A 14692-nucleotide genomic window follows, 5' to 3' on the forward strand; every position below is an offset into this window, starting at 1 on the left:
ATGAGTTGCTGCAGTCCATTCTTTTGATGGCATACACTGCTGTCACTGTGAAAAGATGGAGGGTTTCGGTGTTGAAGGCAGTGGATAAAATGCCAATCAAGCTGGCTACTTCTAATTCTGGCCTTTCGCGCATTTCTAATCAGAATCACTTTACCAACAGTGGTTGTGTCTTCAGTTGTTTGGGCCCCCAAATTCTGAAATTCCATCCCAATAACTTTACACCTCAGTACATCTTAAAACCTATACCTTTGACCATACTTTTCGTCACTTGACCTACTGACTCCTTCTGCAGTTTATTGATAAACTTTGTCTTATAATGCCCTGTAAAGTTTCTTGGCAATGGCTCTTTATGTTAATAGCATTACATGAATATATGGGATTGCTGTTGTTAAAATCAAAGATTTCTATGCTGTCATTTCTCTCTGTATTAACCTGGTGATTTAATAAGTGCATCTGCAACCTGGAAACTGTATCCACTTCTTGTTATTTACTCACTCACCTTGGATTGGTATTGTTCAATAAAATCTAATTATCAAGAAACTCACGAGTTGCAGGCATGGTATAACTGGGTTAAAATATTTCTTCAATAAATAAGAAATACGCTGAAAGGTGTGAACCTTGTTCAACAACATTTTGACTGACAGACATATTCTTGTTATGCACGACCTATATACACAGACTGAGAGCTTGCAGTAGGTGTATAAGAAAGTCTAAATGTTTATTTTGATCAAATGTAACTTTTCTGGTAATTTGCAATTGGCATGTAACTAACATCTATATGTATATTTAAGTTCTGCAGTTCCCAGACTTAAACTTCCAGTGGAAGAGTAGTCAGCCTTAAATAAGAAGCTGTGTAAAATGGTTCCGCATCAAGAGGGGTCAGCTAGGCCTTTTGAGTTAGTGCATATCAAACTCATCAACTTCTTTTAACTTCATATGCTGCCAATTCTGCTACCTGAGAGGGATGTCACCACCAGATCTATATTATGCTCCCCTCCCTTGTTCCTTCTCCACATCTAACATCTGCCCACACCGACATAGCCACTTCCCGTACAAGTATAGAAGGTGTAACACTTGCCCACGTGCCCTCTTCACGGTCCAAGGCCTGAGACGCACCAATTGTTGAAGCAACAATTTGTCTGTACTTCATTCAATCTAATCTAAGGTATCGCTGCTCACAATGTGGTCTCTTGGGAGACAAAATGCAAACTGAGTGACTGCTTCACGGAACACCTTCACTTTTCTGTAAAAGTGACCTGAGCTTTCAGCTGCCTGATATCTCAATACACCACCGTGGTCCCATGCTGACATTTCTGCCTCAGGCCTGCTTTTCTGCTTCAACAAAGCACAACTCAAGCTGATGGGATAACATTGTGCTTAACAGTCTCAGAGTGTGAACACCTTCTTCCATATTTCTTAACCTCTCCCACACCTCAAGGTCCTGCTTTGTATGGATCACTCACAGTACAGCCAACCCATTTTCAACTGTTTACACCTCCCGTTATCATCAGCATTTATCTCTCGTCCTGCTTATCATTAGCAATTCTTTGGCTGTTTCTATTTTTTTTTCTGTCTCTCTCTGGGAACTGAGTCTATCTATTCGGTTATTCCTTCCCCTCCAAGCCCCACACCCATCATCAGCATAAATACCACCATTTCCCAGCTGCTTTCAGTTCTGACGATGGGTCACTGGACTTGAATCAGCAACTGTTTTTGTACCTCCACAGATGTTGCCACGCCTGTTGAGTTTCTCCAGCACTTTCTTTTTTGTTTCAGATCTCAAGCATCCAAGGTTTTCTTTTTACATTTTCCCCTGACTTAGTAATTGGGCACAACTCGGAATGCTGGGATTAGATGATTAAGGGAGAAATGGGAGGAAGAGGAGTTCTGTCACTTTTACAGTTTCTAAATTTTGCTGCCCCCAGAAATTGATTCTTTTTCTAAAACAAGAGATGAATGTAATCCTTGGGTTAGTATTTGGAAGTGACTAAGATTTATTCTGTTCTTATAGTTCAACATTATACAGGAATTGGTGGTGAGGTTAATTAAAACATACAAAAATGTAACTGAACATATAACTGAATAAAATAATTAAATAATTAATTAGAACACCTTAAAGATGGCAGAGCAGCTGATGTGTCACAGCTGCAGCATGTGGGATTTCCTGGATGGCAGATGGTGGAATTTGAATTCAATAAATGTCTGGAATTAAGAATCAAATGATGACGGTGATTTCATTGTTGATTGTGAGAAAAACCCATCTGGTTCATTGATGTCCTTTAGGGAAGGAAATTGTCTCCTTACCTGGTCTGGACTACACGTGACTCCAGAACTGCAGCAAAATGGATGATTCTTAAATGCCCTTTGGGAAAACAGAGATGGGCAATAAATGCTGCCTAGCCAGTGACATCCTCGTCCCATGAATGAATAAAAGCAAATGTTGGTCCTGAGCAACAGATCTGCTGTAAGTGCTTGAAGGTGCAATAGCTTTGATTCTGATATTATGAGTTGGAGGATGAAATACTGACACATCAGGGAGGGGAAAGTTACCAACAATCTTTGTACTATGAGGCAGTGACACTCCTCAGAATTGGACTTGTTGATTTGGTCAGTGTTCAGGGACAGGAGAGTGTAAGTAAGGTGGGGAAGGGAGCCCAAAGTGCAGGCTCAGCCTTTGTAATTGTCCAATAGGTTTCAGACTCTTCTGCTTGTCGAGATGAGAGTGAGCACTGCAGTGGGGGCAAGCTAACTGGCCATAGCATCATGCTAAGAAAGTCTTTCAAGCGGGTGGAGTTAGAAAGAGTGAAGTGGTAGTTGGGGACTGTATTGTGGCAGGGATTGACACAATTCTCTGCAGCCATTGAGTGAGTGTACCTGACTGTGTTACTGTCTGGTGCCAATGTTCAAGACATCTGCTCAGAGATGGAGAGGAACTTGGATGGGAAAGAGGAAGATCCAATTGTTGCCATCCATATTTGTACCAACAATATAGGCAGGACAAAGGAGGAGGTTCTAAGTAATCAATGTGAGAAACTATACACCAAATTAAGAAGCAGAAGCTAAAATATCATAATTGCTGGATGATTATCTGAACACAAGGCAAATCAGAATAGGGCATATCAGATTAGAGAGATGAATACGTGGCTCAAAGACTATTGTGTCAGAAGTGGGTTCTGGTTTTGGGCATTAGCTCCAGAACTGGGCAAGTGGGATCTGTAATAATGAGATGGTTTCTGCATGAACCCTGCTGGGCCCTGTGTTCTTGCCAGCTGTATAAACAGTGAATTAGAGGGAATTTTAAACTAAATCGTGGGGCAAGGGATCAAACTTGGGAAGTTGTACGAAACCAAAGAGTCAAGCCAAGCAAAGTATTAGACCATTAGATATAAGAATAGAATTAGGCCATTCAGCTCATCGAGTCTGCCATTTGATCATGGTTGATATTTTCCTCAATCCTACTCTTCAATTTCTCCCTATAACCTTTAACCCCTTTTCCAATCAAGAACTTCTCTTATTCTTAAATATACTCAATGACTTGACCTCCATAGATTAACCACCATCTGGCAAAGAAATTTCTCATCTCAGTTCTAGAGTGGGGTCTTCACTCTGAGCCTGTGCCCTCAGGTCCTAGTCTCTCGGCTGAGTGGAAACGTCTTCTTCACATCCACTCTATCCTGTTCTCCTAGTATTCTGTAATTTTCAATCAAATACCCCATCATCCTTCTAAACACCATTGAGTACGGACCCAGAGTCCTCAAAATTGCTCCTCTGATGGCAAGACCTTCATCCCTGAATTTACATTATTCTTGTAAGTCTCTTCTGGATCCTCTCCAATGCCAGCATATCCTTCCTTAGACACAGGGCCAAAACTGCTCACAATATTCCAAATGTGATCTGGCCAGAGCCTCATACAGTCTCAGCATTACATCTGTACTTGTATTTTAGCCCTCATGAAATGAATGCTAACATTGCAATTGCCTTCCTAATTGCCAACTGAACATACATATTAACCTGAAGAGAAAACCTGAACTATGACTCCTACGTCCCTTTGTGCTTCAGATTTCCAAAGCCTTTCCTTGTTTTGAAAATAGTCTATACCTCTCTTCTTCCTGCCAAAGTGTACTAGCTCATACTTTCCCAGTGTATTCCATTTTCCACTTCTTTGCCCACTCTCCTAGCCTGTTCAAGTCCTTTTGCAGTCTCCTTGCTTCCTCAAAACTGCTTATCTCTCTCTACCCATCTTTGTGTCATCTGCAAATTTAGCAACAAGGTGCTCAGTTCCTTTGTCCAGATCATTTATGCATATTGTGAATAATTGTAAGTCCCATCACTAACCCCTAGGAATTCCAGTAGCAACAGGAAATAATAAACAGATCACAACAGGATGGGATAAATAGTATAAATCTAAGAATGAATCAACTGAAAAGACAAGAATTTATAAAAAGAATGAAAAGATAAAAACTAATGGCTCTGTATCTGAATGAGTGTAGCATTTGAAATAAAACAGATGGACTGAGAGCACAAATAGAAAAACAGTAGTACGATCTAACAGCCAAAACCAAGACATGACTACAGGACGGTATGGACTGGGACGTCTGAAGGATATAGGACCCTAAGTAAGCACCGGAAGCTAGGAAAAGCTTAGCTAATGATGGCACTAGAACAATATAGAGGATTGATCCAAGTTCACGAAATCAGGATGAGGGTAAGGATGAAAACTATTAAAACACAATGTCACTGGTGGGAAAGGTGTAGAGGCCCCCCTAATAGTGTCTACACAGCTAGGGTACAGCATAAAAGAAGAAATAATGGGAGCTTGGCATAAAGACACTGCAAGAATCATGGGAGATTTTAATCTCCATATTTACTGGGATAGTCAGATAGGCAAAGGATGTTCCTTGGATAGTTTCTTAGAACAACATGTTCTGGATCCAACATCCTCTCGTACATGTCAGACACAATGCAATAGCAGTTTCTGGTACATGATTGAGTTTTGAATCTTGATGAACATTAAAAGTCCTTTCACCATTATGAGCCTGCTCTCACACTGTAAACATTGTTTACACACCTTTCACAAACCTGGGGTTTCTGGTCAATCCACTACATCCCAATGAGGAATAGTTAATAAAGGAAAGAACATAGATGAGCAAATTTCTTTCATAGTTACCATAACTAAACATTTCTGTGAGTTGATATAAGGCACAAAAGTTCTCATCAGGAACAGCCAGATGTTCCTTGGATTTAAACGCCCCATGGCCAGAATAAGCTGCAGTCCAAATGGGCAAGAAATACATCACAAAGATTGTCATGAGAGTTTGAGATGGTATCAATTCTGCAACATGCATCTCATTCTGGTCCTCTTCCCATTGTTTCTAAGGTAATACAGGAATGTACAATTTGAAACTGGACACCCAATATTAATTTCATCATTGGCATGTTTGGACCAGGCCATTACACACAGCTTAAAGATTTGACTTAGATATTTCTAATCAATTTGTTCAAGCACGTTATGATATGCATCTGGCATAGATGGGGCTTGAACTGAAGCTTTTTGGCTCAGAAGTAGGTACACTGGCACTGCTCCACAAAACCCCTTTTCTCTGATGTAGATATCCTACAATCAACCTTTTTGAAGATATTATTACATATCTCTGGAGGAGTGGGGCTTAAGCTGGGACTCTTGGTCCAGAGGTAGGTACACAGCCACTGTGCTGGAACAGCACATTTCCTCTGATACACACCTAGTCCTTTGTCATCTAATCTAACCTTGTTGACAGCAACTTCACACTGATTTGACATGTTAAGTAGATCATCAGATAGTTTGTTTGCTCCATTTGCTGCAATTAATCAGTTCACTCACTTGATATTCCATACATACTTCACAGGTTATATATAATTCATACCAACTATTGTTACTGTCTGAAACAGATGTGCTAAGCATCTTTAAGTTAAATGAAATCCAGAAACGTAACAACAACTCATACCAAGTTTCCGACATGTGGTAAGAATTTAAAAGACTCTTTTCACAATTAAAAGCATGCTAATTTATATCATAATGTTCTGAGTTAGGAAGGGCCATTTCTCAAATCAGCCCAATCCGCATAAATCTCCCATCAGTTTCCCTACGATAATTCTGCAACTACACGCTCTGTATCCTCTTTCTTAATTGGAAATCATTGACAGTCTGCTTATAATGTGTTTCACAATTATATTACTCTCTTATTAAATAAAATGGAAATTTCCTGTCTCCTTTTGACAACCTTAACATTAAACAGCACCCTCTAGTCCTCAATCATATGCCTGGGGATCTTCTCAATACCCGTGAAAATCTTAGATATTGTCACCAAGTTTTCCTCTTCCTTCTCTACTCCAGAAAGTAATGTCCCAGAAATGTTTTTGTCAAGTGTATATCACAAAGATTGTCATGAGCGTTTGAGATGGTATCAATTCTGCAACATGCATCTCATTCTGGGCTCCTTCCCATTGTTTCTAAGGTAATTCAGGAATGTACAAAGTGATGAATAACAGATAAGTGGGATGAAGTACAGATCAGCTTGACTTGGTAACATTTTGGAACAGGTTTGAGGGGCTGAATGAACTTCTAGTGTTCCTCAGTTCTCTCAATTCAAGATATCTAGATATTGCCTTGATGGAAGAGACCAATACCAGCAATCCAGTTGCAGTCTCACTAATAGACCTTGATGAGCTGCCATCAAACTATCCTGTTCTCCATCCTATTTTGTTACTTGCTTTATTTCCTAACCTATTCCCACTGGTGTGTTATGTGTTCTGAAGCCTACAAGATAGTCTTGTGATCTTGCCTATTTCTACACTGGACTCCACCTGCCGCTCTATTGCCTATTCAATTATCCTGATCAAATCCCTTTAGGCTGTCACAGATTCTTTAGCATCAATGTTCATTACACACACTTTGGTATTGGCAAAGATGCCTTGAACCATTAAGTCAGATTGGAGCAACGCTCCAAAAGCTTGTGATTTCAAATAAACCTCTTGGACTCTAACCTGGTGTTGTGTGACTTCTGACTTTGTCCACCACAGTCCAACTTCTGCACCTTCACATCATTGAACCATGAACACCCTCCTACAGCCTTTCGTATTTTACTATCTTTCAATGAGCTGTCCAGGTTAATGCTTTGTTATCTTTCGTATTGCCAAACAGCTTTCGCATCTATTGGATAATTGGAAGCATTGGGTGTCTTTGTGACATTAAAGTCAATACAATAGACTGCCTCACCCATATCCACCAGACATCTCTGAAAGAATTCTGACCAATCTTAAGTCTCTCCTGTTTGATAATTCTTTCATTTAGTGCCAAACAATTTTGTCATAATCAAGTCATAGTTCAACAGATGGCAATATGATGGATTCATCCTTTTGAACAAAATCCTAGGAGTCAGATTTGCTACATTCTGTCATGTAAGGCAGTTAGCACCTGAAAGGGTTAACTGACATCATAAAATAAGCTTCATCCATCAGAATATACAGTGCTGCTCCTAAGAGCTGTTAACTTGTTTCATTATCCCCAGTACCAAAGAAAACACATGTAATGTGTCTGAATAACCACAGCCCATTGGCTCTGACATCCATAATTACAAAGTACTTCGAGAGGTTAGTCATGACTCTCATCAACTCTAGCCTCCCAGCCTGGCCCAAACCCTTGCAATTTGCCTACTGGTGAAACAGGTCCACAGCAGATGCCATCTCGCTAGCCCTACACTCATCCCTGGAACATGTGGATAACAAAGATACCTAAACATCAGGCTTCTAATTATTGACTACATCTTGGCCTTCAACACTATAATCCCAACCAAAGTAATCTCCAAACTCTGAGACCTAGTTCTCTGCTCCACCCTCTGCAATCCTTGGATCCTTGATTTCCTGACCCATAGACTGGAATCAATGAAGACAGGCAACAGAGCCTCCTCCATGTCAATCCTCAACACCAGTGCACTGTAAGGATGCATACTCAGCCCCTTACTGTCCTTCCTGCACACTCATGACTGTGGCCAATTTTTTTCCGAACTCCATCTACAAGTTAGCTGATTATACTGCCAGTACAGGCCAGATCTCAAACAATGATGAGACAGGAAAGAGATAGAATGCTTAGTAGCACGGTGAAAAGATAACAATCTCTACCTCAATGTCAGAAAAAAGAAAGAGCCAGTCACTGACCTCAGGAAGCAAGGAGGAGAACATGCTCCCATCTACATAAATGGAGCTGAGGTGGAGAGGATTGACAGTGTCAAGTTGCTGGGAGTGATGGTAATCAACAATCTGTTCTGGGCCTCCCAGCTAGATACGCTGATCAAGAAGGCACAACAATGCCTCTTCTTCTTCAGGAGGCTAAGGAAATTCGGATGTCCATTAAAAGCCCTCATCAATCTTTACAGATGCAGCACAGAAAGCATTCTATCTGGTTGCGTCATGGCCTAGTGCAGCAACTGCTGTGCCCTGGACTGTAAGGAATCACAGAGAGTGTGAACACAGCCCAGTCCATCATGCAAGCCAACCTTCCATCTATTGACTCCATCTATAATTCTCGCTACCTTGAAAAGGCAGCCAACATCAAAGACCCTGCACACCCTGGTTATAATCTATTCCAACCTCTTTTGTCAAACAGAAGATACAAAAGCTTAAACAGACATACCAACAGGTTCAAGAACTGCTTCTTCCCTGCTGTTATTTGACTTCTGAATGGACCTCTCAAATTTCAAACCAAATTTTGACCTTGCTTTTTGTGTACCTTGTTTGTAGTCCTTGCTCTGTTCAAAATCACCCTATAACCTTTGATCTGCCAGTACTGCATGCAAAACAGAACTTTTCACTGTACCTAGTTAGATATGACAATAATAAATCAAATCAAACTCACTCTTCAATTGTTTCAAGAGAGCAAGCATGTTTTACTTGCTGTACAGTGAACTTACAATGAAGTTGAGATTGATGCCTCACTACAGACAATATATATATCTTAAGATGTAATATAAGCAGCCATTAAGTAATTTGCAATAAACCCATTTACTGTTCATCAGGTTTGATTCTAGCCTCTTCCTAAGAAAGTGTGTAGGCTCCCTTGCCCACATGGCATGAATAGCCTCCACTAATGCTAACGAAAAGGATTGGTGGCAATGAATATATCAAAGACATCATATTTGGTTCTGTCAGAAACCAGCAATACAATACATTCTGGGCTGTGAAACGTTATACAATTTTTGAGATATTTCAGGGAACTGGAACTTTGAATCTCCTCAAGTAGACCCACGCATAAGCCTGGCTACCACCTGCCAGAACTTTGCCCGCCTTCAGTCTTCTAGTCCTTTCCACTATGTCTGTCCTTGTGATGCTGATGGGTTCCGTTTGCTCTGTCTCATGCTCCACCCTCATTTAGAGCCTCGTAATCCCTTAAATGTTCAAAACAATTGCAAATAATGATTCAACGGATTCTGCCACTTTCCTACTCACAATCACCACAGCTGCAATTTCCCTCAGGATCCTTTTCTTGTGCCTGAAAAATTTAAAGAATGGTTTTGCTGAAGTCATTTATTTTGGTTACAGCCTACTTATATTCTCTATTTATATCCCATTTTCATTTCTTGGTCTTCCTTTACTACAATTACCCCATAGTCTACTTTTACTAAATCTAAGTTCATAACAGTTCTATTCTCTTCTCAGTTTAACTTTCAAATTCATAGAATCATCACTGGATCGCCATTGTTTCTTTACACTGAGCTGGCTTACTGCCGAATTAGAGGCAAACTTTATTTTTAGGATTCTTCATCTGTTATTTTAAGAGAAGAGAAATCAGTAAGATACCCCATGAAAATAGTTGTAATGTAAAGGTTATAACATTTCTGTACAATAAGACAGAATATTCCCATGATGATATGATGATAATACAACATACCAAATAAAATTTTGCATTAAGGGCAAGCAATGGTTCTGGAAGCACAGATGATTCAAAGCCAGCCAACTAACCTGTCAATTTATTAAAGCTGACTGATCCATCACTATAACTAAACAGAAATGGAGGACAAACAGCATATCCAGTTAAAATTCTTCAGAATATGCTGCTAGGTCATTTGGAATACATGCTACCAAGTGTAATCAAATTTAACATTTTGTTCCAGAAGCTATACAGCATTTAAAACTGAGAAAGCCTTTAGTATGCTATGTATAAGAAGTTAGAACCTGAAATAGTTAACTTTTACATCCTGAAAAAAGCTCCACTGATCTGGATATGAAGACCTGTACCTGAGATGAGCTAATCAGAGTTGAGTAGAGTTCTTCATTCATTTACCGGTTTGTGTTCTGTTCTTCAGCGCTTATTTCTAGTGCTAATGGCATGTAACTAAAGTGGTAATATGTATTTACTGTTAAGTGTCATGTCTTAAAGGAGACAATCAGGTTTCTTCTATTCAATGTGACTACTGATTAAGTGATATGTAATAAACCTATTTAGTGTTCATCAAAATTATAGTCATAGAGATATGCAGCACAAAAACAGATCCTTCAGTCCAAATTGTCCATGCCAACCAGATATCCTAAATAAATCTAGTCCCATTTGCCAGCATTTAGCCCAAACCCCTTTAAACCCTTCCCAATCATATATCCATCCAGATGCCTTTTAAATGTTGCAATTGTACCAGCCTCCACCGCTTCCTCTGGCAGTTCATTCTAAACATGCACCACCCTCTGCATGAAAACGTTGCCTCTTCAGTCCCTATTAAATCCCTCCCCTCTCAACGTAAACTTATGCTCTCTAGCTTTGGACTCTTCCACCCTGGGGAAAGGAACCTTGTCTATTTATCCAAATCATGCCTGTCATGATTTTATAAACCGCTATAAGGTCACCCCTCAGCCTCCAATGTTCCTGTAACCACAGTCTATTCAATTTCTCCCTGCAGCTCAAACCCTCAACATCCTTGTAAATCTTTTCCGAACCTTTTCAAGTTTCACAACATCCTTCTTATAGCAGAGAGACCAGAATTGCATGCAATATTCCAATAGTGGCCCAACCAATGCCTTGCGCAGCTGCAACATGACCTCCCATCTCCTATACCAAATGCCCTGACCAATAAAGGCAAGCATATCAAACGTTTTCTTCATCACCCTATCCACCTGTGACTCCACTTTCAAGGGACTACGTGCCTGCACTCCACAGCCTCTTTGTTCAGCAACACTCCCCAGGACCTTACCGTTAAGTGTATAAGTCCGGCCCTGATTTGTCTTCTCAAAATGCAACACCCGACATTATCAAAATTAAACTCCATCTGCCACTTCTTGGACCATTGGCCCATCTGATTAAAATCATTTTGTACTCTGAGATAATGTTCTTGGCTGTCTACTACACCTCTAATTTTGGCTTCATCTGCAAATTATACCATCTATGTTCACAACTAAATCATTTCATAGAGATATACAGCACACAAACAGATCCTTCCGTCTAACTCATCCATGCCGACCAGATATCACAAAATAAATCTAGTCCCATTTGCTAGCATTTGGACCACATCCCTCTAAACCCTTCCTATTCATTTACCCATCCAGATGCCTTTTAAATGTTGTAACTAATTCAGCCTCCATCACTTCCTCTGGCAGCTCATTCACACATTGCCCTCTGGGTGAAAAGGTTGCTCCTTAGGTCCCTATTAAATCTTTCCCCTCTCACTTTAAATCTATAGCCTCTAGTTGTAGATACATCCACCCCAAAGACCTTGTCTATTTTCTCTATCCTTGCCCCTCTTGATTTTATGAACCTCTCGAAGGTCACCCCACAGCCTTCGAATATAGCCCCAGTCTATTCAGCCTCTCACTATAGCCCAAACCCTCCAACCCGGGTGACATCCTTATAAATCTTTTTTGAATCTTTTCAAGTTTCACAATATCCTTCCTATAAGCATGGAAACCAGAATGGCACACAGTATTCTAATAGTGGTCCAACTAATGTCTTGTACAGCCACTACTAGAATGCTACACGCAATTCTGAGCTGCAGATGGTGGAAGTTGAATTCAATAAATATCTGGAATTAAGAATCTAATGACGACTGTGAATCCATTGCCAATTGTCAGGAAAAACCCATCTGATTCACTAACATCCTTTCGGGAAAGAAACTGCCATCATTGCCTGGTCTGGCCTGTATATGACTCCAGACCTACAGCAATGTGGCTGACTTTTAGGGATGGGGAATAAATGCTGCTTGTTCAGCTGCCCTGTGAATGAATAAAGCAAAACAAAAGGTATTTCTGCCACGTTTAAATATTTTCTAATCGACCTGGTCACAGATATCATGACACATGTCATGAGGGGGTGGGACTCGAACCTATGCCTCCTGCCTCAGAGTAGGAATGCTCCGACTGTGCCACGTGAACCCCAATTATGAGATAATGAAATGCAAGGCTGGATGAACACAGCAGGCCCAGCAGCATCTCAGGAGAACAAAAGCTGACGTTTCGGGCCCCAGCCTCACATTTCATTATCTTGGATTCTCCAGCATCTGCAGTTCCCATTATCACTAACCCAATTATGAGAGGCAGCTGTCAAACATTGGAAAAATCAATACAAGAGTGGCATATTCCTGAGATAAATTCCAACATTATTTAATTAATCTGTTTTGACACACCTCAGGGGAAGGTAGAACTTGGCCTATGCTTCTTAATCCACAGGTAGGGACACTTCCATTGTGCCATACAATTGGAGACCCCCTTACATTGAATCCATGTCCACTTATTTGAGACTCTTCCCACAAAGGGAAGTATTCTTTTAGCATCCACCTTTTCATGTCCCCTCAGAGCCTTGTAGATACTTTCTCATCAACCTGTTCAGAGGTATAATGGCACATAGCCAAGACTTGGAACCAGGCCTTCTGGCTCAAAAGTGGAGATGCTACCATTGCACAAAGACAGCTTCCAATATTAAGAGTTGGTTGTCACTCATTGGATAAATCACCACTAGAAGAATAGACTGAAACTTGGCTAAAGGTGGTACTGAGATAAATATCCAATGATTGCTGATTATATAAAGAACAGCTGTGACTGATTATCTAATGACAAGCTAGTTTGCATTGGTTATATAAACAGCTGAAGAGCACTCATTATGGTCACAATACTGAACATTTGTTGAAGGCATCTTTTACATTAAGGAAAATGCTCAAGCTACTTTGTGCAAGTTTATTTGAAATAAAAGTACAGGCCAAAGCAATGTAAATTTTCAGGGGCATATCAAAGAGAATATCTCCTCTTGTGGGGAATAGCATAACTAAAGGTGATATGATAGTCACCTGAGGGAATTAAAATGGGAGTTGTGATGAAATCCTCTAACTGCATCAATATTTTGTACTAAGCAAACTAGCAATCTATGACTGGTAACATTAACAGTATGGATGTCACCAACATTCAATTCTGCCAAGCAATAGGGGAGGGGCTTGTTGCTTTGTCTAATTTAAAAATAAAATACATGGGTTCCTAGCCAGATCACAACATAAAATGTGTGGAATTTACTATCACAGCAAATAATATGGTTACAGTTGATGAGAAATCATGAGTACATGAGTGAGCAGGGAATACAATGGTAGATTTAGATGAGTAATAATGGGACAAGGTTATAGTGAAGTATTGACACTGGTCGGGACTGGTTCAGTCAAATGGCCTGCTTCTGTGATCGAATGTAAAAACGTCTGGATGCTATTTTCTTGGTCTATTTTCGGACATATATTTGTGGCTTTTGGCAAGATGTTTCTGCTGGTTCCTGCTTTCAATCAATTTTACTGAAGTCACGGATAATCTGGTAGATCTGTCCTTGGGCCTGGAGAATATAAACAGTTTTGTTGACATATCGTTCATTTTAGCTAAAATATGTGATGTACATCATAGCAGATCAACTTCCTGACACTCACCATGTAAATTTACCCCTGGAAACAACAACTTGTGTGAAACAATTGAGAGGTGTCAACTCTTAATTAATTATGGTGAGACATAGTACTTTTGGGACAGGTGAGAACATGGGAGGAAAAGCAGACATTAGCATGTTGATTTAAAAGTATAGAAAGCTGGGTTGGCATGGTGGTTAGCACTGCTGCCTCACAGTGCCAGGAACCCAGGTTTGATTCCACATTTGGGCAACTGTCTGCGTGGGTCTCCCCCCCACAATCCAAAGATATGCAGGTTAGGTGGATTGGCTATGGGAAATGCGCCATTACAGGAGTGGGTTGGGTGAAATGTTCTGCAGAGGGTTGGTATGGGCTGAATGGCCTGCTTCCACACTATAGGGATTCTACGATGATACTGTAAAAAGCTTTATGGCACATAGCATTGCAAGGGAGTGACAGTATTTGAAGTGCTCCTTGGGACAGCCAGCAGGGACTCAAATGGCCAAATGGCTGCCTTCCATGTTGTAACACTTGTATTATTCTATAGAACGAGGTCATTAGGCTCAAGCTGGCTAAAAAGAGCTATCCAAGCCACATTCACTTCACCACTTGGTCTGTCACCCCATAGCCACAATATGGAGGTGCCGGTGTTGGACTGGAGGTGGGCAGGGTCAGAAATCACACAGCGCCTGACGAAGGAGCAGCTCTCCAAAGTCTTGCGATTTCAGATAAACCTGGTGTCGTGTGACTTCTGACTTTGTCACCGTGTAGTCAGTGCTTTTAAACTATGCTGAGTTTTTTGCCTCTGC

The 14692-nt window shown here is 40.5% G+C and overlaps 1 protein-coding gene across 4 annotated transcripts in view; it reads right to left on the reverse strand.

The window, feature by feature from the left end:
* The window catches only part of kcnj6 (potassium inwardly rectifying channel subfamily J member 6), a 147487-nt gene that overhangs the window by 73804 nt on the left and 58991 nt on the right, over window positions 1–14692 (reverse strand). Inside the window, exon 2 of one of the 4 annotated variants that reach the window (XM_048541286.2) lies at window positions 9481–9523. The exons of the other annotated variants lie outside the window; for them this stretch is intronic. The gene's annotated coding sequence lies outside the window, so the exon portion shown is untranslated. The remainder of the gene's footprint in view (window positions 1–9480; window positions 9524–14692) is intronic. 4 annotated transcript variants of the gene reach the window in all.

Source organism: Stegostoma tigrinum, chromosome 12 (assembly GCF_030684315.1).
Source record: "Stegostoma tigrinum isolate sSteTig4 chromosome 12, sSteTig4.hap1, whole genome shotgun sequence".
Lineage (NCBI taxonomy): Eukaryota > Metazoa > Chordata > Chondrichthyes > Orectolobiformes > Stegostomatidae > Stegostoma > Stegostoma tigrinum.